Genomic DNA, 24,640 nt, shown 5'->3' with positions numbered 1-24,640 from the left:
CTTTTCAACCCACCGATTAAATAAATTAATCACTGCAGGTTCGCGCTTATCATTGCAGTTCTGTGGTGGTGGTGTATACACGTTTATTGCAAGAAATTTGATGCACTGTCCATGACCAGCGGGAATCGTAATCTGCAGAATGATATCGTATATAGAGATATTCTGGTAAATTTTTTTTGCCCACTGGTATTTGTTTAATTGCTTTTCTTCACAATTATCAAACGCGCACAGATGGTCCAGTATGAGCAAATACAATTTTCTTTTCCTGTAGTCTGACAATCTACAAACACGTTCTGAGTTAATAATGACACCTTGACTCACGGCACGTTCACAAGTCCCGCGTATTCCTAATTCTCGATCGCGAAGGAATTTTATCGACGATACTCGTCGTCGTGGAACATCAGTTTCTTCTTCTTTTTCTGGCATAAACACATTATCGAGAACGTACACGATTTCTTCTAGATCATAATCTATAAATAGATTTATGTCTATATCAAGCAATGCGTCATCAAACTCCATTTTTGACTGCGTTTAATGTGAACTTCAATATGATCAACCATTTTTTTAGAGAGTAACTATTACGACTGATTCGGTGTCCACATCGAGACTGATCGTATAATACATTCGCCAAACTTATAACCGAAACATGAGTTTAATCGATCGAAATATTAACGCTTCCCTCTTGCATCATCTAAATATTGTTTCAACGTGCAGCAGCCGAATTATCGGCGCTTATCTTTACTAAGAAAGATACCTTGCACGATTAGACATGCCACTGGGTGGCAACCGTACACGAAAAAGAGCTCATGTAAACAAATCTAAATATTATTTACACGTGTCATTAGAAGCCGGACTATCGGCGCTTCTCTTTACTAAGAAAGATATCTTGCACGATTAGACATGCCACTGGGCGACAACCGCGCATGAAAGAGAGTTCACGTAAACAACTCTAAATAATATTTCAACGCGTTATTAGCACAGCTGAAAGAGCTGTTTAGCGCTTTTCTCTCTCTCTCTTGCATCCACCTTGACCAAAAAGTTATTAGAGGATAGCGAGCGTTGGGGGTCGGCGGCGGCGGACCCCGCGGAAATAGCCGCGCACACCCCTTCGCCATCGTATCGCTTATCTCCCTCGTGATGACAGACATTTCCGATTTCAAAGAACAGTCATACACACCTCCTCGCGATGTGATTTATTATGTTTATGTAAACAGAGTGACAGGTACATGGTCCATGTTTACATTAAATGGCCAGTTGCCTCCACGCGACACATTTCAAAGGTATCGGCCAAGAACATGGTCCTCGAATCGTTATCACTCTGTTTACTTAAACATTGATTACGAAGAACTACCGGTTAGGTTCGTACACGTGTCCCCGATTTAATCCCCCCTCGCCCCGCCTCGGTCGCGTAACATCGTCTCCGGTTAGACTCCCCGTGAGACCCGAAATATTCCCCCCTTCCCCGCACGCGGCACATTTCAAAGGTGTCAAATTTATTTAAACATCGGCCAAGAACATGGTCCTCGAATCGTTATCACTGTTTATATAAACATTGATTACGCAGAACTACCGGTTAGGTTTACACGTGTGACCCCGTTTTAAGCCCCCCCTCCCCCTCCGCCGCCCGGTTTGGTCCACTCGCGGGACCTTATCGCCGGTTAGGTCCCCCCGCGCGACCCGAAATATTCCCCCCCTTCCCCGCACCCCCCTGAGATCCCCGAGTTAGAATCCGCCTATGCATTCTACTAATACATAATAAAAATTCGGGAATTAAAATTATGTACATAACAGAAATTCAAGAATTAAAATTATGTACAAAAGTACGAATATTGCAGTTAAAGTGCAGTTTAAAATGCATTTAAGCCGGTATTCATAGTCGATTCTTATATTTAAGATCGTCTTAAGTGTCACCTTAAGATGTCATCAATCAATCAGAGAGCCGTATTAGCATTTTAAGACGTTACTTAAGACGATCTTAAAATAAGAATCGACTATGAATACCGACCTTAGTGCATAAAGTGCACCCGTACTCCTGTCGATCCTTAAGAATCGGCAGGAGTCACGGTGGAGACCTGTGTCAGGTTGGGTTAGCTGCGAGTCTGTATTTATTTTATTATAAATTTTTAAAAGCCAAAATGAAAAATCCGGCTCTGTACCGGATTATGGCTGATCTTACTGATTAAAACGAGCATAATTTTAATGAGATTTGTTAATTAACCCTTAAATGCCACCCGGGATCCAGCAGACCCCAGACCCTTTACAATTATATATTTTCAAATGTTCCCGCCAAAAATGGAGCTCATATTTATTTATATTTTATTTTTTATTTTTTTTATTTTGAAGCCAATATATTAACTGTTGGCGATCTTAATTTTTTATGCTATGTTGAAATTGAAATTTTAACAATATAAGCATTTTGTTCCCTTTTCTAAGCCTTGAACAACATTGAAAATAATTTTCATAACTAAATATCAAAAAATCCATAAGGAAGGAGACATTTTTCATGCTGGGGTCGTTTAGACCCCATGTGTCATTTACGAGATTCTTGAGAAGTGTGGCATTTAAGGGTTAATTTGACTAAAATTTAGGATAAACGAATCCGTAATTTCGACATGTTGGCCGGTCGGAATTACGAATTTGTTTTTCCCAAATTTTTGCCAAAATAATTAACAAATCTCATTAAAATTAGACATGAAATTCAACGTATTATTACGATATCGAAAACTACGGAGCGCATTATGTGGACCTCGTCATCGGCAATCTGGGACGCGTGGACATCGAATTTGAGGTATTATTACCCCTGGACACCGAAAATTATGGAGCGCACTATCTGGACCCCGTCATCGGCAACCTGGGACACGTGGACATCGAATTCGAAGTATTAATGCACGTAGACACCGAAAACTATGAAGCGCACTATCTGGACCCCGTCATCGGCAACCTGGGACATGTGGACATCGAATTCGAGGTATTAATGCACGTAGACACCGAAAACTATGAAGCGCACTATCTGAAGCCCGTCATCGGCAACCTGAGACACGTGGACATCGAATTCAAGGTATTAATACACGTAGACACCGAAAACTACGGAGCGCACTATCTGGACCTCGTTATCGGCAACCTGAGACACGTGGACATCAAGTTTGATTCATAAGAATCGACTTAAAAATTCCCTAGCGGCAGAATTAAAATTACGTTTAGACGTAATAAAAATTGGATGAATTTTTATTATGTCTAGACATAATAAAAATTCAGGAATTAAAATTATGTACATAATGGAAATTCAAGAATTAAAATTATGTACATAATGGAAATTCAAGAATTAAAATTATGTACATAATGGAAATTCAAGAATTAAAATTATGTACATAAAAATTCTAGAATTAAAATTATGTACGTAATAGAAATTGAAGAATTAAAATTATGTACATAATGGTAATTCGAGAATTAAAATTATGTACATAATACAAATTGTTAGAATTAAAATTATGTACATAATACGAAATCGGCAATTACAGTTATGTGCATAATTTTAATTTCCGAAAAAATTTTATGCCATAACATAAAATAAATTCAAAATTAATATTTTGTCTAGATATTTTATTTGAAATCTAGGATTGAAATAATAGTAGCACGTAATTCTAATTTTCAATTTTCATTATGTCATGGAATAATTTTTATTCACTGAAATTCTATTAACCATGACATAATTTTAATTCGTGAAGTTTTATTATGTTGTAGCATAATTTTAATTTATTGAATTACTATGATAGCTTACATAATTTATATTTCTGCAATTATAATTATGTTACGACATAATAAAAATACATTAATATTATCTCATGACATAATAAAAATGAATTAAAATTATGTCTTAACATAAATGTAATTCGACATATAAACTGTACCTTTCTCTATGTATGGCACGCCGTTTTGCTATTTATTCATAAAATTTTTATTTTGAATTAATTTTACGTGAATACATAATTTTAATTCATTTTTATTATGTTATGACATAATAAAAATGGTTCCAAAAAACATCTACTTCAGTTTAAATCAATTAGTGAATTTTTATTTTAGATTAAAAAATCTTATTAATAAGTAGCAAAACGGCGTGCCATAGTGAAAAGGTGAGTCTCGTTAATTATTATTAATTCTCTCTCTCTCTCTCTCTCTCTCTCTCTCTCTCTCTCTCTCTACAGGTCCGAGAAGGTCTATCCCAGAAGTAGGATACGACTGGTTTGTAGGAGCGTAGAAGCGGGAAAAAGTCTGACTTTATTCTGTGATACCTGCTATAATTATGGAATTATAAAATGAAACGTGAGAGCCAATGTTCTGTTACGCCGTGCCTTGCGTAGCCGCTCACATCCCGTTCGATGATGGTGTCGCGCGGCGAGGGGAAGGTGCCATGGCGCCTCACTGTCTAATTTAGATCTTTCCTTCGACACGCATCGCCGCCATCGACCAAGATGCAATCGGCTATGCAAAGCACGGCGTAACCAAACATTGGTTCTCACGTTTTATTTTATAATTCCATAATTATAGTAAATATCGCAAAATAATGTGACTTTTTTGTTCTTTTTGATCGTTTCTACGTCCCTAAAGCTACTTGAAGTATCCCATTTCTGACACACACACACGCACACGCACACACGCACACACGCACGCGCGCGCAGATTATTTAACTTCCATAATAGTGTTTCGTCTGAATGGAATGTAGCAGGGTTGGGTAGATGGGTAGTAACTAGGAGTTAAAAATTAATAAAATTGAAGTTAATAATTCCTAACTTAACTTAGTTACAATTTAATGATTTAATTGTTAAGTTATTTTTAAAACACATTAACTTTAATTCATTAACTTTTTTCCCCAAGTTAAAAATTTATTTATGTATAAGAAATAAATGTAAGAGAAAAATACATTCTCATCTCAAATATAAGATTTCTTTGTTATATTATACAATTTTAATATACAAATAAAATATTAAATTTGTTTGTTCATCCATATTATAATTGTTTTGAGTAATTTAATTTTATAAAATTACAATGTTGTAATTCAATATGAATAATGTTTTTCAAAATTAATTTCTAATAACTCTAGTTAATTTACACGTAACTTAGTTAGTTTTTTGATCATGTAACTTTTAACGTAACTAAATTAATTTTATAAACCATTAAATTTAATTTAATGTAGTTGAAAAAAGGCTTAACTTATCCAACCCTGGAATATAGTATACCTTCAATATACAGGACGTAAAAAATGCAAATCATAATGACAATCGTATAAAATAGATTGAGTCATAATCACATTCGACATTTCTAAATCATTTTTAAAAATTATATATACATATCTATATAATATATATCTATATATATACATATATATATATATATATATATATATATATATATATATATACATAGTGAATAACTTTTTCTGTAATTATGTATAACATGTATAAATGTGTAAGAAAGATGACTACGTTATGCCAGGGAAATCATGCTTTTATAATGTTCGTTTTTATAAAAAAATCTTGTTCAATTTGCCAGACTTGGTATATCGATATGCATTTTTCATCGATTTTTATCTCTAGTCATCGGAGCTCGGTCTCTTTTCGTTTCGAGCTTTTCTCTTTTATCTTTTATTGTGTCTCGTCAAACCGCGTTGCCATGTTATTTCTTCCGTCTTCTCGCCAAGCAGAATTGCCGATGCCACGAGTTATACGATTATGCATCTTTCTCTCCTCACTGAGTTGAGAGAAAAAGCATGAGACGCTGTGGTCTTATGGACAACTGCGGCGTTCTCGCCGTTTCACATGTCGATCGAGTATACATATACCGCTCGACGATAGTTCGCGTGCACGGCTCGCCGTTCTAGGCGATTCTCTTTCTCTCTCCAACTATCCTTTACGCTGTTTGCTTTTCTCTCGTTACAGCTTGATACATAATTTTCGATCTTTATTTGCCGACCATGCGACGAAAATTTTGTAGTATTGCGTCTACGAGTAAAACTCGGTCCGTAATCATTGATTTAATAAATTTGATAGGATTTGATAGGAATATTCATTTACACATTTACTGCGGTAGAACCCGCTATTCAAGCATTCTCGAGAAGATGATAAAATACTTCTAGCACCTATACTACAGTTACGGAAAGAGAAACGTCAATTGATCTCTTTGATAGGATGGTCCTGATTCTTGGTTGTCATGCTGAAGGTTCCGGGTTCGATTCCTTAGAACAAGATTTTATTTTTTTTTGTAAAATGTAGTTTAAAAAAAATCCAAAAATTCACAAATGCTTTTTCACAATTAAATTAAATTTAAATTGGACATAAAACACAATGTCAAAATTATACCAATTTTTTTGACGTTTGCAAAACACTCATTGTGAATTTTCATGGCAAATATATCTTTTGTGTTTTTGAGAAAATTTAATTAAATTGATAACAGAAGAATGTTTTTAAACTTCCTAATATTTTTTTTAATTGTTATATATTATTGGTACATCATTTTTAATTATTTGTGCTAAGTACGTTATTATACAAAAATATTAGAAAGTTTAAAAATACTCTTCTGTTATCAATTGAATTATACTTTCTCAAGAACACAAAAGATATATATGCCATGAAAATTTACAATGAGTGTTTTGAAAACGTCAAAAAATTGGTACAATTTTTACATTTGTGTTTTGTGTTCAATTTAAATTTAATTTAATTGTGAGAAAGCATTTGTGAATTTTTGGATTTTTTTTAATACTACATTTTACAAAAAGAATCTTGTTCTAAGGAATCGAACCTGGAACCTTCAGCATGATAACCAAGAATCACGACCATCCTGTCAAAGAGATCAATTGACGTTTCTCTTTCCGTAACTGTAGTATAAGTGCTAGAAGTATTTTATCATCTTCTCGAGAATGTTTGAATAGCGGGTTCTACCGCAGTGAATGTATAAATAAATATTACAATCCTATCAAATTTATTAAATCAATGATTACGGACCGAGTTTTACTCGTAGACGCAATACTACAAAATTTTCGTCGCATGGTCGGCAAATAAAAATCGAAAATCATGTATCAAGGTGTAACGAAATAAAAGTAAACAGCGTAAAGGATAGTTGGAGAGAGAAAAAGAATCGTCTAGAACGGCGAGGATGCCGCAGTTATCCATAGGACCACAGCGTATCATGCTTTCTCTCACAAATCAGTCGAGAGAGAAAGATGCATGATATCTTGAGGCATCGGCAACACCGCTTGGCTAGTCGAGACGGAAGAAGTAACGTGGCAACACGGCTTGATAAGACACAATAAAAGATAAAAGAGGAAAGCTCCAAACGAAAAGAGATCGTTTCCGAGCATTTCCCCTTACCTCGCCGCCGCGCACAGGCCCACATGTAAAGCGGAGGAAGAGCGGAGCAATTAGATTGCGCTCCGTTGACTGGAGATAAAAATCGATGCAAAATGCATACCGACATACCAAGTCTTACAAATTGAACAAGAATTTTTTATAAAAATGAACGTTATAAAACCTTGGTTTTCCTGACATGACGTAGTCATCTTTCTTACAAATTTATACATGTTATAAATAATTATAGAAAAAGTTATTCACTATATATATATATATATATATATATATATATATTTGTTTCTTTCATAAGATGTTTTTAAAAATGTACATTTTTATATTTGTTATGTAACGCGGCAAATGATAGAAAAAGTATATAATACAAGTTTTTTTTATATTTTTTGTATTTAAAATTATTAAAAATTCAGAGTTGTATACACCTATAATGATTGATTTACGTCTTGTGTGTATATTGAAAGTAAATTATTAAATTTGGACAAATCGCCAAACTATTTTTTTTTAGAATTTTGTAATACATATTGTCATCTTAGATAGCACAGAGAAATTCAAATTTTTTAAAATTATTTTTATATTATTTAAGAATTTCTTTTAACATGCAAAAAGAAATTTTGCATCTCAATAAACTCAGAATTGACGACAAGAACTTGAATTGTTTTTGAATTCTCTGCAATCTGGGATGTCATTTGCAAATTGTTTAACAACACTCGGTTGATCACGTTGCAAGTAGCAAAATCACATACCCCATTGCGTGCATACCCCATCCGTCATATTATTTTCTATAATTTATTTATATTAATTATTTTAGATTGTAGAAGAATTGAAGATTATTGCTGTGATTTAGAGCTGGGATTTAGGCGCATATTTATAGTCGTAAATAATTTTCAATCTTTGATTAAAAATGTAATGAATGACATATTCATTTATACATTTTTTTTTCTTTCAAAAAGTGAAACTTATTTATAACTATGAATACAGGCTCAAAAAGTATGCTACGTGCTGATTTTGAGGTCCTACTGTCCTTCTCTTTGCTGTCATGTCTTATCTATGAGCTGCTGGATGCTTATAAACAAAACAAAAAACGCTTTCATTTCAGGAGCAATAAAATTGGAATTTCCTTGAACCAAACCAAATAGTTAGAACTTTTCCTTTTGGAATATGCTTTAGAATTTTAATATATATAAATATTTTAATTCAGAATTAATGATAACTATCAGATATGAAAATATAATGTATAATAATTATACAAAAATATAATTTAATTACAAAAGAAAATAAATTATTTTAACAAAATTTATAAAAGGAAATATGTAATTTTATAATGTATTAGTGGTACAAATGTTATATATATATGTTATATATATATACATTTATATATATATATATATATATATATATATATATATATATATATATTATTTTTAAAAAAAAGGATTACAATGTAGTATTCGTAATACAAACGTTCTTGAAATAAAACGGCACGCATATATATATATATATATATATATAGTTATTTAATGTTATTTTTAAAAAAAAAGGATTACAATGTAGTATTCGTAATACAAACGTTCTTGAAATAAAACGACACGCATTTTGTTTATAAGCATTCACTATCTTGTTACTAAGATACGAGCGATAAATTTTGGAATACAGCCTAAATATCAGCTCTGCTGTAGGTAATTGCAACGTCATCACTAAATAATACCAATATTGAATGCAATATTATATTTCTTGAGACTTTTAGACATTATCAGAAAAAATCACTTATGCATTTGATACATATATATAAAATTGTTGTTATACGTCTAAGGAGAAACAAGTAATGGTGTCAAATTAATTTTCAAGACCATAGTTTTTTTTCAATATAATAAAAAATTTTGTGGTATAATGCTTTCTCTTATTCTGCAGAAAAAAAAAATGACTGGAGAATCAATAGTTTACAAGAAATTTTATATTCTATTTGATACATTTCAATATGAAGTAAAAAAAATATTTCGTAAAGTATTCATTTTTGTAATACTTGTATCATAATACTGTTGTATGTAGAATGATCAATGGAATTATACTATACAGAAAAATTATAATTTTATAAAAAAAATGATGACTTTCATATGAAAAAAGATATTTTATCTGAAAATTGATTTATGTGTCAATATTTTAACCATTACTTAGATCTTTTTATTAATTTGAAAAATATTTATTTTTTAGGTAACAACGTTTTATAATAAACATAATTAAAAAATGTTAATCGTTATTAAAATTAGCACTTCAAAAAGATACATATTACATAGGTATATCATATTTTCATTAAAATTTGATTCATTATAACATTGTTCGTGGGATACAAATGCCTAAGTTAATTCTTATCAATAATCCGGAAAAAAATGAATCTCTGATTTGAAAGATACAGTTCTTTTTTATTTCAATTTTTATGTACAAATTATTTATATTCATATAAATATTACTTTGAATACTACTTTTACGTAATTAGTACTTTGAATTATCGAATAATGTATTCTGATCATGTTTATTTTGACACACGTTTTTAAATCAATTACCAAAGTCGTTTTACGTGGGCTGGCTAGTTGAAATTGTCAGATAGTCGTTTCACGTAGGCTGGCTAGTTACAACAAAATGCCACAGCTACAAAACGTGCTACTGATGATTATACTCAAATATCAAAAGCGTTAATCATGGGCTAACTTTCTAATTTGTTTTGCCAGGGGCATTATCGTGGACTGACTTTTTAATTTCTTGCCAGAGGCATTATCGTGGATTGGCTAATTGTAAGTGATTGCCAGACTCGTTTTTCGTGAGCTGGCTAATTTAGTTTAGAGTAATTGCAAGAAGTGTAAATTTCAACATGATCGTTTTTCTCAGAAATTTATATTATTATATATTATTATTAGTAAGATAATATTAAATAACAATGAAAGAAATTAAAAGCTAGATAAACGCAGAACTGTTCTATCTTTTTAAAGATTCAATTTTTTTCAGGATTATGTAAAATGTTCCACACAAAAAACTATAAATTTTTACTGACAAAATAACCTAACCTAACGCATTTATATCTTTTTACAGGCGTAGATTATTGAGAGCACTTGAGGCAGTTGGCACAAAAGTGTGTGACGATATTGCAGATGAATCTGTCGCGCGCGATTTTCCGATTTCCGATGTAAAATTGCAGACTGATGCGATGGATTCACAGATCAGAAATGATTACAGCTTGGATACGTCAATAAACAAAGGTATATATAAAGAGGTCGATAATTGCGAAAATAACAAAACGCTTGTTATCGATGACACAGGCATTGTGGATGGAGATATCCATGATAATATACCTGAAGGTCGTCGCATTGTGGAACTGTCCTTTTTGTTTAAAGAGTTGCACAAAGTATTTGAAAATCATGCGCGAGGAATTGACTGCCAATTTAAAGATTGGAGAGTCGAAACAACTTATTACCGTGGGTTACGGACGCAATTAATTTTCAAATGTAAAATGTGCCATTATACAGCTACTATCTAGTCAGAATCCACAGAAACAGAGGTACTAGATATTAACACTGCTGCTGTGGCTTCAACTATTACAGCAGGAATTGGCTGTTCCACGCTGGAAGAGATGTGCGCAGGCATGAATATTCGTTGCATGTCTCAAGTAACTTATATTAAATATCGCGAAAAAATAGTTGATGAATTTGAGAAGACTGCCATGAAAAATATAAAAGAGGCAAGTAAACTCGAAAGACAACTTGCTATTGAAAAAAATGAAATAAAGGACGGTATTGCACATATAACCGTTGTAGCAGATGGCAGTTGGAGTAAGAGATCATACGGCAAAAAATATGATTCACTGTCCGGTGTTGGTGTTATACTTGATTATCGCACAGGACAAGTTCTGTTTATTGGTATTCGCAATAAATATTGTGCGATATGTGATTTTGCAGAGCGACAAAATTTTAAACCAAAAGCTCATAAATGTTATAAAAATTTTGATTGCAAAGAAAGTTCCACACGTATGGAGAGCGATGCCCTTGCATGTGGTTTTAAGTGTAGCATCGAAATGCATAATTTGATATACAAAACACTTATCGCCGATGGTGACAGTAATGTATATAATAGTATAAAAAACAATAATCCATACCGCGAACAAAAGGTAATGGTTAACAAAATAGAATGCAGCAATCATCTGCTTCGCAATATGTGCAATAAATTACAAGCCGTGGCTTCGATGACTCAGCCAAAAACGCAAAGAAAACTTGGTTTCGTCGAGGCAAGAAAAATTGTAAAACAAAATATCCTGACGATACGAAAAAAGGTGAAAGAAGCAGTTTCTTTACGAATGAAAGAACAGCAACCTCAATATTACAAGGCAAGGGAATTACGACTCGACATATTGAACATTCCTAGTCATGTGTTTGGTGAGCATAAAAAATGTAAAGAACGTGGTCATAAATGCGAAGAAAATCGTGTAACAAAAAAAAGTTCTGTTCGGCTTCTGACGTGGCACGGTCCCTATCAAAAAGTAGAGGATATTCTAAAATATCTAAGTGCTCACGCTGACAGCTTATTACAAAATGTTACGAATAACAATGCGGAAGCATTTCATTCGAACGTCTGCAAAGTGGTGAGCGGAAAGCGTGTCTTTTACGGTGCACGCGGATCTTATAACGCTAGAATTGCGGGATCAGTTCTACAATATAACACACAGCAAGTTCTTACCGAACTGCATAAAGATATGGATAAAGTTGTTCCTTCAATTGTCGAGAACCTGGAAAAGCGACGGCAAATAAAAGTTGCAAGAACCAGAGAATCTTGACAAATAAATGGAAGAAAAAGGAAATTAATACGAGAAGGAACAGATCGTTTTTATGGCCCGCAATCAGAAAAACCAGATCTTCCAGATGATGTATTACAACAATTTCGGCAAAAATTTAGAAAAATTGTCCAAAGATGCAAAGAACTGGGAAAAAATTGAACGGGATACAGTAAAACAAAGTGAATCCGAGCTATGGTTATCACTGAGATCTGAAAGGTTAACAGCATCTAATTTCGGAAATGTATGCAAAATGAGAGCGACAACTTCTTGCGGAATGACGGTGAAGAATATTTTGTATCCTCCGTCTATTGATACCGCAGCAATGATATATGGTCGCGAACGAGAAGAAGAGGCGAGAAAAGACTTAGCCGCAAAATTAAACAAAGATATACAGCCTTGCGGATTTTTCATAGATTATGAAAATCCTTGTCTCGGTGCTTCTCCTGATGGTATCATAGATGAAAATGGTTTAATAGAAATCAAATGTCCCCTATCAGCTGAACATTTGACAGCGGAAGAAGCCATAAAAACAATACCTTCTTTGAAAGGCATATTTGATAGAAATAACCCTGATGAAATAAATCAAAACCACAGATTTTTTTACCAAATTCAGGGTCAATTAAACATAACGCGGCGAGAATATTGCATTTTTGCTATATGGACACCAAAAAGCCTAAAAATAACATATGTAAATAAAGATGTTGTTTTTTGGACAAATAAATTTGGACAATAATGTTGCCTGCCCTACTGCGCTTTTATAAAGAATGCATGCTTCCAGAAATCTTGGACAGTCGTCATAATAGGCATATGCCTATCAGAAATCCAAGCTATATTGTTGAAGCGCAAGAAGCAGCAACTAAAAAAAAAATTCAGCAAAATGTAATAGAAAAAAAAAATGCCGTAAAGAAAAAAAATTGAAATATAACATTTCTTTCACAAAAGCAACAATTATTGCTGCTACGACTGTTCAAAATGTGGAGCAAGATGATGATTGCATCATTGTTAATGATACAAGTGAGAAGCAAAGCCTGTCTGAGAAACAGGTTGCAAATTTAAAAAAGTATTTGGATGAAGATGTTCCTCTCAACTCGCATATAAAAAGAAATGTCTTGCCTATATATAACAGATTAGACGATGAATCGTTAGCACAATTTTTACGCGTTGTAAGAGAAACATCTCAATACGAAACGCAAAATGTGTTATATATAGTTTACCCCGACATGATTGAAGCTAGTCAAAGCAACAAAAGCTTACAAATAATCGGAGGAAATTGTAGCGGTCATTGGCGATATATATTTTTTTATGGTAACAAACTTCACGTGTATGACAGTTTACCTGGCTGTTCATACGATAAGTTGGTTGCTGAGGAAAAAAATTATATACATCTTCGTTATCCCAAAATAAGGCAAAATGATATTAACTCTGAAAAGATTCAATGTCAACCTGATGGCACAAGTTGTGGAATTTATGCTGCCGCTTTCGCCACAATTGTAGCCTTAGGAGACAATCCTGCAAATGAAAAATATTCCAAGGATGTAAAATGTATGAGACAACATTTTGTCAAAATTATAGAGCATAATAAATTGATGCCTTTTCCCAATTAATAAATTTGTCTCATTTTATTTATAAAAATATAATCGATAAGTATTTTTGAAATTGCCAGAGGCTTTATTGTGGGCTGGCTATTTTTCGTTTAAAAAAATTAAATCGATCAATTAAATTATCGGAGAGACGAAGAAAGATATTGGTTGCGTCTCACGAGAATGGGCACTGGAGAGGCCTATTCTAATTTATTATTATATTATTCTACAGTACATTTGTTTAAAAATTCAATGTATTCATATTTAGGTAAAATTATTCAAATAAGGAAATTACATGCATCCCAAAAAATATTCAAACAATTTTTGGCTCTATTTTCTTTACAGTTATTCCTCTTACTTAATCACCTTGCGCGCGAGAGCAGAACAGCATCGAAGGCTATGAAGAAAACCGGCCGCTAATGCGTACCAAGCAGTGGTGATTATACAAGACTTTTTATATAAATTATTTGTAAATCTTGTTCTTTTTTTACTTGTGGTACACTTGTAAACATTTTATAATTATTTAATACAAAATATATTATTTTTAAAAAAACTTAAGAAATTCAACAATGTTCTTCTATAACATTAAATTGAAATTGGAAACAATACAAATGTAAAAATTGTAACACTTATTTGAACGTTATAACACTTGTTTTGACGTTATTTTTAACTAAATGTGATTTCAGATGTGGAGTTGTCAAATTGGTGATGAGATGTGCGATATTCCCTGATAAGACAACATTTATCAAATTCGATGACGAAATCTTGCATAAAAATTCTAATCAGAAGTATTGACCTTTTATAAAATATTGATAATTGTTTAATTAATTTCAAAATAGTATTTCGGTAAAACTATAACGATATGCGAATCATCTAAATGATACATTTACAAAAGTAAATTTGGAAAGAAATAATTAGGAAAGATAGCTGTGCTACACATAAAACAATAGTAAAAGAATTAATTCAAATAAATGTTAACCAAAACTATATCTAAATTATGATGTAGAAATATAGCTGTATGAAATATTACAGCATGGTAACATTTTAAATAAAAAATAAAACGATTTTTTAAATAAATTTTATATAAGTTGTGAAACATTTATATCTCTATTTCAGACTTATTTCATCTTTGACAAATATTCCTGAGATGTTATTTTGACAAAACTGCTTTGTTCTAATTGTAATAATTTATCATCTAAGTGCAATTATTCAATATTTTTACATTATAATTTAGAAATAATTAAGCATTTTTGTAAACATTTATATGGATTAATTATATTTATAAATGTTTCATGCACAATACAGCTATATTTTTTTCAATTTCTTTCTAATTTTGTAAATATACTATTAAGATAAAAAAATCGATATATATCGTCATAGTTTTGCCGAATACTTTGAAATATTTTGAAATTACATCGGCAGTTGTCAATGTTTACAACAGGTCAATACTTCTATATCTATTGTTCTAAATGTACGTACATAATTGCTGATTAAAATTTTTATGCAAGATTTTATCATACAATAAATGTTGTTCTATCGAGATTTTGCTACTAACTTATATGTATAAATAATTGTACGTATATTCCATATGCGTATAATTATTCATATATAAATATATATATACACACACACACACACACACACACACACACACACACACATACACATATATAAAAGTAGGAAACGTATATATAGTAATACGTCGCGCGCGCGCGTGTCGCAACTCGGCTCTGCAACACAAAATCGGAATTCGTAGCTGAAAGCAAAGCTACGCCTGTTATAAGAAAGAAAGAGAACGCTCGAAACAAAAGAAGATAGATCGAGAAGGAGACACTCTTCGAGAAAGCAGGAGAGAGGAAGAGCTCCCCAGTCCCCACTCATATTGCCTGCTCTCCGCCGGCTGCTCTCCGGCGCCGCCGCCGCCGCCGTCAACGGTAGCGGCAACGTCGTCAACGTCGTCGTCGTCGTCGTCGTCGTCGCCGTCGCCGTCGCCGTCGCCGTCGCCGTTAGTGCTGGTGATAATAGTTACTGAACGACTACGACAACGGTAGCGGCAGCGGAAGACAACGGAAAGCCACCGTACCGTCTGCGAAATCGAACCACGTTATGTAAGAAACCTATAATGAGGTATCAAAAGGTTTCTTTTGCCATAGACCGGTAAACCATTCTAATTATAATTACATTTGTAATTACTGCCAGAGGCGTTTTGTGAGGTGGCTACTTATAACAAAATGCCACAGTTGTAAAATGTCAAAAGCATTTATTGTGTGCTTTTTAATTTTTGGCAGGGTCATTATCGTGTACTGGCTTGTTATAACAAAATGCTAAAGCTGAAAATTGTGCTGTAGATAGTTATAACCAAATGTCAAATGCATTTATTGTGTGCTGACTTTTTAATTTTTTGCCAAGGGCATTTATCGTGTACTGGCTTGTTATAACAAAATGCTACAGCTGTACATTGTGTTGTAGATAGTTATAATATCGGAGGCGTATGAACTAGCTTATGACACAATACTATAAGTGTTTATTATACGCATATAATTTTTATAAAACGCTGTACTTCGTTGTACTTCTTCTCTTCTTTTCTTGTTATGTAATAAAAAGAAATAGTTTCTGTCTAACAGAGCTCGTGTGAAAATAGAAGAGAAATGACGCTTATATGATAAATGTCGATAAAAATGTTGGTATTATCGATATTTATCATTTTTAGTTCTGCAGAGATCCGCAGATGTCGCAGGACCATTAGAGTCTAGACCGACCTCGATTGAGTTCGCCGTTCACTTTAGCATCCCTTTAAATAATGAAACTTTGAAGCTCTATATCTATAATTCGGTGAGGTTGAGACTTTTAAAAATTAAACATGTTATGGATAGTGCTGCCATCAAGCTGTACACCAAATTTTAAGGAAATCTGTAGAAAAGTGAAAATCACGAAAACGTCCTTAATGGATCACCTATTCTGACTCCGAAAAATAGGCAAAATTCAAGAGAATGTAACTTTGTCAAAAATGATCGTAGAAAAATTTAAAAAAAGCATTTTAAAGCTTGAAATTTTTATTTTTGACATTAAGTCATTAAACGATTTACAGATAGTTTACGAAGTTATACGGATTCAAATCATATCATGTTACACTATTTTTTGAAAAGTAATCGTTGATTTTTTAATTTTGCCGTTGAACGCTTACTTAATATTTCCTGAAGTCGATATTTGAACATTGTGAAAAAAGAGTTATAAGACGATCGTCCAGGGCTTATTTTAAAAAGCGAAACCTTTTGATTATTTCAGTTGATTTTTCTCGAAGATTTTTTTACACTAAGAAATAAAATAAGAAATTCAAGAAAGATTTTAAAAAATAAAAAATTTTCCAAATTTAGCCGTGATTGGCCCGCGCGACGGCCGGTTGCGACCGCAAAATCGCCGACGGGTGGCGTGGAAGCCGGTTCCGCAATACGCGAGGGTGATCGACGTGAAGATCCAAATGATTTCACCCCGCGGGTGGTGTGGACATCCCGTGGAGTTTGGTTTACCAAGAGCTGGGAACAAGGGAACGGCGTCGAGTATCCCCGACGATGGTGATGGTCCCGAGAATCCCCGGGAACGGAAATATTGGGTCATTTAAAAAATATCCGCGGTTTTTTATTTAATTTTTGAATGAAATTGTTTTTTATTAAAAATAAATTTTAATCAAGTATATATTGGTCATTATTATCTATAACCTTTTGCCATTTTTTGGGTAATTTCATAATTCCATCCGTGTAGAACTTCTAAGGTTTATCGGCAAAAAACTTTTTTAAGTGATTTTCGGCAGCTCTTTTAAGTGATTTTCGGCCAAGGTTTTTCCATCAAAAGAATTCTGCAAAGATCGAAACAAATGATAGTCAGAAAATGCAAGGTCCGGGCTATACGGTGGATGCATCAAAACTTTCCAACAAAGCTCTTTCAATTTTTGGCGCGTCATCAAAGATATGTGTAGTCTGGCGTTGTCATGATAGAAGACAACACCTTTTCTGTTGATCAATTCTGGTCGTTTTGCCTTAATCGCTTCTTGTAATCTATCCAGTTGTGAACAGTAAAGCTCTGAATTAATCGTTAGGCCATGTGGTAACACCTCATAATGGATGACTGACTTCCAATTCCACCATACACACAACATCAACCTTATTTGTCGTCAAATCAGGCTTTGAAGTCTGTGGTGGTTCGCAACACTTACCTCATGATCTTTTAAGAACGATATTCTTATATTTTACTCATTTTTCATTGCCCGTGATGATTTGCTTCAGAAATGGGTCGATTTCATTGCGTTTTAATAGTGTTTTGCTGATGAAAATTTGATCAATCAAATTTCTTTGCGTTAATTTATGTGGCACCCAAACATCGAGTTTCTTTGCGTAACCAGCCTTTTTCAAATGATTCCAAACTAATCCATTGATTCTTAGTGCATTGGCTATGTCCTGAGCTTGCATGCCGGTCTTGCTCGACCCAAACTTCATCGACTTTTTTAATGACTGGCCGACCAGAGCGAGGTTGAACTTTGACATCAAAATTTCCAAAACGAAATTGAACAAACCACTCCTGCGTCCTGCGTTCACTTACAGCATCAGCGTCGTAAACTTCACAAATTTTTTTGCATGTTTCTGCTGCGTTTTTGCCTTTTTTGTAGTAAAAAAGCATCACATAACATATTTCTTCAGAAATTTCACTCATTTTCAAACCAATATAACTTTTGACACAATTGATGAATTATCAAATTTTGTTTACAAAAAAAGTATAATCTAGAATGTCATCTTTCAGACGCGCGTTTGTTTGATACATTCGGATTAGTGCCCAATATATGACCATCAATACCATCTAGTGACAAAAAATCGAGGATACTTTTTAAATGACTTAATAATTGGCAGACGGATCCTATTGGTCGAGAACACCAAGCTGCGGAAACGATGAGTATTTCCGTCGCAGGCGAAGGATGGAATTGGTCAAGTATTCCCAGCCGCTAGGATTGACGAGTATGCCCGTCGTAAGGTAGTTGGAACGAGAATATCTGTTCCCGAGGAGGTGCTCAAAAATACGAGGTGTGTTCAAAAAATACCGGGAATTTTCGTTTTTTGAAAAAAATATTTATTTATTCGTCTACATTAATGTTGTCGCTTTCAAAATAGTCAGCATTAGATATTATGCACTTATGCCAGCGCTTCTTCCAATCACCGAAACACTTCTCAAACTCGATCTTTGGGATAGCCTTTAGCTCTTTCAGCGATGCGCTTTTAATGTCATCTATGCTTGTAAAACGACGGCCCTTTAAGGTTCTCTTTATTTTTGGAAATAGGAAAAAGTCACACGGAGCCATGTCTGGCGAATATGGAGGCTGGGGCATCATTACAGTATTGTTTTTGGCCAAAAATTCACGAACAAGCAATGAAGTGTGAGCAGGTGCATTATCGTGGTGCAAAAGCCATGAATTGTTTTTCCATAAATTCGGGCGTTTTTTTTCGGATCGCTTCACGTAAACGGCGTTGAACTTGTAGGTAGTACTCCTTATTGATCGTTTGACCTCGTGGCAAGAATTCATGATGCACTATGCCATTAAAGTCGAAAAACACAGTGAGCATAACCTTCACGTTCGACCGCACTTGTCGAGCCTTTTTCGGTCTTGGCGAGCCAGAATGTCTCCACTGGGACGATTGAGCCTTAGTTTCGACGTCATATCCGTAAATTCATGTTTCGTCACCTGTTATAACACGTTTCAGTAATTGTGTATCGTCGTTGACTTCATTTAATGACTCCTGAGCAACTTCCATTCGCCGCTGTTTTTGTTCAAAATTGAACAACTTTGGAACAAATTTTGCTGCCACGCGTTTCATACCCAAAACATTCGAAAAAATGTCATGGCATGAGCCAATTGATATGCCAACATCATCAGTGACTTTTCTGATTGTGATTCGGCGATTGTTCATAACCATTTCTTTCACTTTTTCGACGTTTTCATCGGTTTTTGATGTGCTGGGGCGTCCTTGGCGCTCGTCATCTTCAACGTCTTCACGGCCATCTTGGAAACGATTATACCACTAGTAAACTCTTGTTTTACTCATAGCAGACTCACCATAGGCCTTTGTTAACATTTCACACACTTTGTTAAACTTTATGTTATTTTTTACGCAAAATTTGATACAATTCTTTGATCCATTTTTTTCAGAAACGAAAATCGCCGAGCTCATAAAAACACGTGTAACCTTAGCGGCTGCCACAGACAAAGTAAACAATGAATACAGCTCAACATTTCAGCATACTTCAGGGGCATGTATACCAACATAAACAAAAAAAAAATTTGACTGTCGGACTCTCCAAACCCGCGAAATTTAAAAATTCCCGTTACTTTTTGAACACACCTCGTATTCATACCAGGAAGTGCTGAGGATATCCGGCGCTGGAGAGGAGTAGATGCGAGTTCGGTGGCTTGGAATAATCTGACTTTGGCTTCTTACTGCCGATTTATATATCTGTCCACGTGATTGAATGCACTAACTAGCGCGCACAATCGGGCCGGCCGGAATGTTTGCCGAACACGGCGCGTGGAACGCGTGGTAGCGCGTGATCGCGGAGAGGTTAGCCGGGCGCACGCACGTGCTCGGTTTATACCGGGTTTACAATGGGTCGGTAGTCTAAAGCAGTTGTAAGTCTGAAGTCTTAAGTCTTAACCTAAGTCGGTTACTTTTTAATTTTTCGCATCTAAAATGAATTGTTAGTCGTAAAACGAGTCACTCGGCTCAACCAATAAGAAGAAAACAAGCTGTGGAAAGTGTACGTTTTGACTGTTTATACTGGTGACTGTTGGTAAAATTAGATAATTAAAGCGTTTTATCATTTAACAACTTGTGATAGACTGTGATAAAAATGGATGAAGGTCTTATTGTTGTTTTGCTAATGCAAACGATGATGTTGTTGTCTTTTACGGTGGGAACATATTACATTTTGAATAGACCCAATCAAAGGTTACTTCTCTTAATTCATCGACGCTCTCTACCAACCATCTTTTCAGATGATCTCTCGTTGGATAGTTTTCCTTCTTCTCCTAATTTTTCTTAACTTTGAGAGGGGCGAGCAGTTGCATTACCCAATCGCTTACAGGTTTCGTTATTTACGATTTTCCTTCCTGGAAGGTTCAATTCTGACTTTTTATATTGCCGCCTCCGTTTGTTGATGATTTGCTACTTTCCATATAAATCACCTTTTTATTCGTGATGAAACGTGGGTTCGAACAAACAAAGCCGGGGTTGTAAATTTTGATTTTACAGTTTTATAGTTTCCGTCCGGCGTCGCGACTCAATCTTATCTTTGATTGTTGCAAGACTTTAATAGCATTTAGATTTTTTCTTCTGCAAGTCTAGGCTTTGTTTGTTTATATGGATTATTGTATTAGGATAACCAACGTTGCTTGTAGTTTTGTCGTCGCATGATTTCTTCTTTTTTGCTTCTATTTAACAAACTTTTTGTTCCGGACGTAATATGTGGCGATTATATATTCTAAAGACAATGTTTAATTTTTTTGTTCTAATAACCGAATGATAATGTTATTTATAAAACAGAACTCGTGGAGTTTCGGATATAATTGTTATACTATAAATCTTACGGACAATCTCTTAGCTTGTTTTGTATTTCACATTTTATATGAGGGATGCAAAAAGGAAAATCGTAAAATTCTCCGAATGTAACAGTCCCAAATGGAATTACTTGGAATGACGATTGATACTGACTCATTAGTTACAGCTGATGCTAAAGAGGTATTTGTATAGATGTAGAAACCTTAATATTTGAACAAGTGCTGTATATTGTATGAGAACATTAGATACACTGTAATTTATGCTGTATAAGTTAAAAGTTCATTGTTTCAGTTTACTTTTTTGTTTTATAATGAGGAATTAGAAAGCTTATTTCCGCATAATATACAAAATCTATTCCACTGCTCTCACCAGGATACTCTGTTGCACAAGAACCTGATGGAATATATTCCATTCGCTTACGATGGGCTCGCATTGTACGTTCCATCATTTCTGCACGGCTTCACCTTAATATTAAGTAAATTAGTAATTAAGTAGATTAGTAATTATACTAGAAAACATGAGCAAAATAAAGAATGACTGTTTTTGGTTTGATTAGAGTAACCACCACTTGTTCCCAACAATAATTTTTATCAATATTTTTGTACAGTTTTGTATCTTTTGCGTACAGACAAGGATTTGACTGTACAATTTTTATTATTTCCAAATCGTCAAAATTCATTTTATTAATTGCGTTGATCTCACAATATAAACACTACACTTTTTTTTATTTGTATTCCCGGGTGGAAGAAAAGGTGCCTTCCGTCAGCCCTTCGAATAATATGGCACAGACTGTTTCTTCCTTTTGTGTATAATTTACTCAAAACTTTTTTTAAATAATTCATAAACACTACACACGTAGCAAAAGGTTAATCACATACCAGTATTTTTTCTTTGTTTTTTTCTTTTTTTAAGTAACGTTGTGAACCCTCATACATAGATACCAGTATCACCTTTGGAGGTTAATCACATATTGTGACTTGTGAGTTTGCGCGTCGCTTTCAAACGTAAGCGTTTGATTGGTCAGTCCTAAGTTGTAAGTCTAAAGCCCGCAAAAACTTGTTCTACAATAACAGTATACACAAGACGTAAAGTTGTAGCATTAACCTAAGATCATAAAACTTAAAATATCTTTGAAACCGTGCTGTCTACAATGGCTTTAAGACAGAACAATTAAGAGAAACAACGTTTAATGTTAAAAGCAATGGAAGTGAAGAAGTTAGCTTGGACTACTATTAAGGAAAGATTGTCCAAGAAAAAAACTAGTTAGTACTTGCAAGATTTATTTATTTGAAATTTATTAAATGCTAAAATATTTTCATTAAAAATTTATGTGAATTCATATAATGAATGCAAGTATATTTGCGTAGGCACCGATGCCAAACATAGATTTTGACAGTTACGACAACGGTTTGGAAGAGAAAGGAAAAAAATAATCCAACTGATGTGATAAAACATCGAAAGCAAGAATCAACATCTTTCTTTCTGTGGTCAATTATACTCAATCATAAATTTATTTATTTTTATTTTGTGTTGTTTAGAACTACGTCAAACTATAAAAGAAAATCTACAACATATAAAACTTCATCACAAACAAACGTCCCGTCAACTTTATTACAAGTAAACGTTTTATCCAAATCATCAGAAATGAACACTTCAACTTTCATGTTAAATTCCCGATCGACTTCGAATTTATTGAGTGAAGAAGTGTCATTTATTTTGTGTAAATGTTATTTTCTAAATTTTTAACTTTATTCTTTATACGTGAGACTCAATTAGAATTGAAAAATTTGATAATTTTGATTTTAATTGTATTTTTTTGTATTTCAAATACCAATAAAACTTCAGATATATCTGAGGATTATTTTATTCCACAGGAATCTTATTCTAAAAGTGCTGTAATATTGACGCCAGGAACTAACAATTTGGCAGTTACAACGGTTTGGAAGAAAAAGAAAAAAAGTAATCCAATCACGTAGTCGCTCAGGCGTTGGAGTTAACGAACAAACATGCACGCTGTGACACCACAACTGTTGTTTGTGGATATAGATTTGAAGAAATAGGTTTGAAGAAATTAGGTCTCATAACCCTCTTTATTTTATCAAGACATCAAAGTATTTTACTGCAAATTGCTTTGCGAACACAGAGAGTGAAAACAAGACGTTAGTGGGTCAGACTACTTAACAAAAAGAAACATCAAAGATTTATGTGTAACCTATTTCGCAAAATTAGATTAACTGACCATGAAGAATTGTTTGGTTACACCCAGTTTTGGCCTGAACAATATGAAATACTACTGAGACTAGTAACTTATTTGAGAAAGCATAGCATACAGAAATCTTTTTTGCCTTATGCGAGATTAGCCGTAACTTTGACGTAAGTAAATACAATTGTTTGTTTTATTATTACCTGTATTTACTACCTAAATACAAAATTTAATTACTTTATTTTTTTTAGTGCAAAGTAAACATTTGGAATTTTGCATGGGAAAATCAACAGTATATGTAAAAGAAAATCATATGAAGATTTCCTTTCAAGTGCTACACTGCTACACTCGCCGTTGACGGGAGCAGTTGTGTGCTCGCTAGTTATTCTCGACAGCTCGGAATTTGTAGAAATCGCAAGGATGACTTGTCTTCTGGTTTGTAGAAAGGATGGAACCACTTATTTTATTACTTAGAATAGGCAAAATAGATAAGTAAACGAAGGACTTTTTCGACTCCAATCCAAATTAACCTAAGACCGTATGAGAAGGAACATTACTTTCGATTCCTGTTTATAGATTAGAAACTAGTTGGTATTATCGTTCCTGTATATATGTATATATAACTTTGTTAATTAAATAAAACCTGTTTATAGAGGCATCAGCTTTATTTACTCACGACAGCGAAGGCCAATAAGAGTGTGATAAACACTCTTACAAATCGAAAGCTTAGACTCAATAGCTATAAAGATGACGGAGAATACTCAATTTCGCTTTTATGTAACCGCTGAAGAAGCAACAGATAAGAAAACAAATGTATATAAGCTGAAGTAGCTTCAACCGGCGGGTAGCGAATTATATTACGAATTGCCATTAGAATTACAAAACCCAGGCGGTCATTCAGAGATTTGTGCAATACAGAAGGTAAAGAACGTACTGTCTTCGATTAAGGCCCGGAGAGCTTACCGAACGTTTACGCTTTCATTACCCCCTTAAAAAAGCGGCACTATATATGGACGATGATGGAGATATAGTGTACAAAGGGACTTATTTACAAGCAACAACAACACCTCAATATGAAATAAAAACAACGA

This window comes from Solenopsis invicta, chromosome 3 (genome assembly GCF_016802725.1).
Source record: "Solenopsis invicta isolate M01_SB chromosome 3, UNIL_Sinv_3.0, whole genome shotgun sequence".
NCBI classification, from domain to species: Eukaryota; Metazoa; Arthropoda; class Insecta; order Hymenoptera; family Formicidae; genus Solenopsis; species Solenopsis invicta.
Note: the sequence above shows the minus strand (reverse complement) of the source record.